The sequence below is a fragment of the Canis lupus genome, chromosome 27 (assembly GCF_048164855.1).
Source record: "Canis lupus baileyi chromosome 27, mCanLup2.hap1, whole genome shotgun sequence".
In the NCBI taxonomy this organism is placed as follows: Eukaryota; Metazoa; Chordata; class Mammalia; order Carnivora; family Canidae; genus Canis; species Canis lupus.
The window spans coordinates 12,487,780-12,492,196 of record NC_132864.1 but is presented as its reverse complement, the minus strand read 5'-3'; positions in this window follow the sequence as shown (position 1 = coordinate 12,492,196).

Genomic DNA, 4,417 nt, shown 5'->3' with positions numbered 1-4,417 from the left:
TTTGCTCGTTATTTTCTCTTACTCATTGTTTATTTCATGCTAATTCAACTTACCTTCAAATTTGTACTTTAACAAATGTCAAGTTTTTATTCAACTCTGAAGAGCTTTTATTTTTTTAAGTAAGCACTGTGCCCAGTGTAGGGCTTGAACTGAGAACCCCAAGATCAAGAGTCACATGTTCTACTCAATGAGCCAGCCAGGTGCTCCTGAAGAACTTTAATTTAAAATCTTGCTGGGGGGATCCCTGGGTGGCGCAGCGGTTTGGCGCCTGCCTTTGGCCCAGGGCGCGATCCTGGAGACCCAGGATCGAATCCCACATCGGGCTCCTGGTGCATGGAGCCTGCTTCTCCCTCTGTCTGTGTCTCTGCCTCTCTCTCTCTCTGTAACTATCATAAATAAATAAAAATAACAAAAAAAATAAAATCTTGCTGGGGCACCTGGGTGGCTCAGTGGTGGAGCATCTGTCTGCCTTTGGCTCAGGTCATGATCCCAGGGTCCTGGGATTAAGTTCTGCATTGGGCTACCTGCAGGGAGACTGCTTCTCCATCTACCTGTCTCTGCCTCTCTCTGTGTGTCTCTCATGAATAAGTAAATAAATAAATCTTAAAAAAAAAATCTTGTTAAAACTATGTGAAAATATTGTTACAAATACTGCATAATAATAGATTGGTATGAAGTATATATGTATGTATTTATTTATTTAAAGATTTTATTTATTCATGAGAGATACAGAGAGAGGCAGAAACATAGACAGAGGGAGAAGCGGACTCCATGCAGGGAGCCTGATGTGGGACTCGATCCTGGGACTCCAGGATCACACCCTGAGCCAAAGGCTGATGCTCAACCACTGAGCCCCCCAGAAGTCCTGGTATGAAGTATTTCATACAGAGTTTCCAGTATGAAATTATTAGAAGAAAGATTTGGTGTTTGCTTGTAATTTTATATTGGGAGCAAAGTTAGCAAAATTTAAAGTATTTGGTATTTTATTGGATAAAGCAAACTAGAATAATGTATATTTTGATGTCATAAAAGTAGGAAATTTATTGTCTCATAAGAGTTAACTTGAAAGCCATGAAATTATCCTCCTATAAATAAATAGTTACAACTACCCAATCTGCGGTTCTAAGGCAGTCCCTGGGCAGCCACGGTGGTGCAGCAGTTTAGCGCCGCATGCAGCCCGGGGTGTGATCCTGAAGACCCGGGATTGAGTCCCACATCGGGCTTCCTGCATGGAGCCTGCTTCTCCCTCTGCCTGTGTCTCTGCCTCTCTCTCACTCTCTCTGAATGAATAAATAAATAAATCTTAAAAAAAAAAAAATAAAGGCAGTCCCTTGGGCTACTTTTTGTAGGTAAATCTACAAAAAGATCCCTGCTCCCCTGCTTTTTAAAAAACATTTGTTTTTCAAATAATCCAAACATGATTTGTAAGACTGTTAGTAATTCCTAGAAGAGAACATGGAATGTTTCCAGCAGTAATGGAGAAGAGAGTAAATACAGGCCAATGACATTTTTATATATGAAGTACAGTATTAAAAAAATTTGGACTTTTCATTAATAGTTGAATTGACATTTTATATTAATAGAACTGATTACAAATAATTTTAAGAAAAGTTATCTAATTTTTTATAGTGTCATTGAGTACCTCACAAATAGCATATATATATTTCTTTACTTTTGAAGCTTTTTTTTTTTTTTTTTAACTGTAATGCCCTAGAATTCCATAGTTCATTTCACTACTGGTTAAATAGCTTAATGCGACCAAAAGCAGAAAATAAAAGCATGCTGTTAATAAGTACTATTCTGATTAGAACAGAAAATAATTACATGCATTTTAAAGAAAAGAAAATATGCAAAACTAGGGGGGAAAAAAGAAAACCCACTTTCATTATCCTTTCTCCACCCATCAGAACTGGGAGGGTTAGAGAAGCCCTGTGAATTACAATCTGGTGCATTTCTTTCCTTTTCTCTTTCTTTCTATTTATTTACTTAGAGTGCGCAAGGGGGAGGGGCAGAGGGAGAGAGAGAATCTCAAGCAGACTCCTTGCTGAGCAAGGAGACCCCCCATCAGGCTTCATCCCATGACCCCAAAATCATGACCTAAGCTGAAACCAAGAGTGACTTTTAACTGATTGGGCCACCCAGGCACCCCGAGTAGGAGTACATTTCTTTACCATAGCAGGATGTCTCAGCTGGAAGTATTGACAGGATTATCTGTGGTTTGGTAAAGGACAGGTTGGGCAGCCTGGGTGGCTCAGCGGTTTAGCGCCGCCTTCAGCCCAGGGCGCGATCCTGGAGACTTGGGATCGAGTCCCACATCGGGCTCCCTGCATGGAGCCTGCTTCTCCCTCTGCCTGTCTCTCTCTCTCTCTCTCTGTCTATGAATAAATAAATAAAATCTTTTTTTTTTTAAAAGGACAGGTTTCCACTGATGTTAAATAAAAATGTTCTTATTTTGAGTGTCTGACAAGTGACATTTGCTAATACAGGTAACTTTGGTACTAACGATTCCTACCTACAGTATGTGACAACATGGCAATAATATATATTTTTTAAGATTTTATTTATTTATTCATGAGAGACAGAGAGAGAGAGAGGCAGAGACACAGGCAGAGGGAGAAGCAGGCTCCATGCAGGGATCCCAACATGGCAACAATATTAAGGTCTAGCAAAGTAGAACTCAGGATAAATAGTCGTACTATAGTTAAAGCAACCCCTCCCCCAACATTCATTTGCCTAAATTATTTTCTCATGTTTCCCCTAGATGTAAAATCATTTTGACCCAGGGATTACAAGTAATTCAATACAATTTTCCTCAATGAAATACTTGTTACTCTTTCGTCAAGGAATAATCAATAAATAAATGTCTGTTTGACAACTCTCCTAGTTCTCCTAGGCTTTATTCTCAGATACTAAGATATGAATACTTTGCAGTCCCCCTAGAGGAGCTGATGTGGGGGTGGTGGCTGGGATTTCATGCCAGTGTTACAACTGCACAACTCCACTACTATGTAAGAGTGTTAAGAACAAGGCAAAGCTCAGTGCAAGGCATGTGTAGAACTTCAACTTTCAGATTGCTTTCAGAACGTTGGGTCTGCTGACCAATGAAAATGGCATTTATTTTGAGTGTCTGACAAGTGGTATTTGCCAATACAGGTAACTTTGGTACCTGTATTTGGCATTTGCTGTTTGTCAGGCATGGTGCAGACGTAGATCTTCTCAGCTAACAGGTATATACCATCCCTCTGAGAGCTAACAATGAGTGAACATTTATTGAGTGCTTACCATATGCCCGGCATTAGTCTAGACTCATTAATATGAGATACCTCATTGAATCCTCACACAATCCTGTCAGGGAGGGACTGTTCTCTCCCTTCTACAGATGAGGAAACTCAAATTCGGAGAGGTTAGGTGAGCTGCCCTAGGTCACCCTGTTGTGCCCAAGATTGTGAATCCGAGAAACCACCAAGGAGCTGACACCGATGCAAACACATGAGCGTTTATTTACAAGCTTGAGCTTGGGTCCAAGTGCAACACACACAGCGGAGCAGGGACTTGGACCGGGAAGTGGGTTACAGCTGGGTTTTTTATGGGCTGGTCTAGGGGATCTTCAGAAGGGGTGGAGGAATTTTTTCCATTCCAATATGGGGGAAAGGGTGGGGGAGTTTCTTAAGATCTGATAAGGGATTCTCTGCGGAGGGCATTCTGAGCTTTATGGTCTTTCCGATATGGGATTCCCTGCCGAGGACATTCTGCAGTTTTTCCTGTAAAGTTCAGCTCTTATTCCCAGGGGACTAAGATGCCTGTACTTGTGCTAATGCTAAACGTGAGGTGGAATGGCCTTAATTTTTCTCTGCCTCCACAACCCAGTCGCGGAAGGAGGGAGAAATCCCACAGTGATCCCATAGCCTGCACCCCTAGTTGGATTACAGTAATATGGTGTGAGATGCTTTGAGGCTATTGACATAGCATTCAGACACTTTGGCAACCGTCCTAATGCTGGGCAAAATACTTTGTGTTCTTTGAAAAGATCTGCCAATGGGGAGACTTGGTGGCTCAGTGGTTGAGCATCTGCCTTTGGCTCAGGGCGTGATCCTGGGGTCGTGGGATCCAGTTCCGCGTTGGGCTCCCTGCAGGGAGCCTGCTTCTCCCTCCGCCTGTGTCTCTGCCTCTCTCTCTCTCTCTCTCTGTGTCTCTCATGAATAAATAAAATCTTAAAAGAAACCTGCCTACAAGCGCTTATGGCTCCGTGCGGCAAAAACAAGCAACACAAAACTCTTCAAAAAATTGGGAGGATAAAAACAATTCAACAGCGCTGCAGTTACAGCACGGCAGCCCCACCCCCTTTTTTGTCCTCCCAAAGTGCCCATAAAAGTCCAGTTTATTAAGGAGCTTCTTCAGGAGCCAGCGCCCGTAGGCT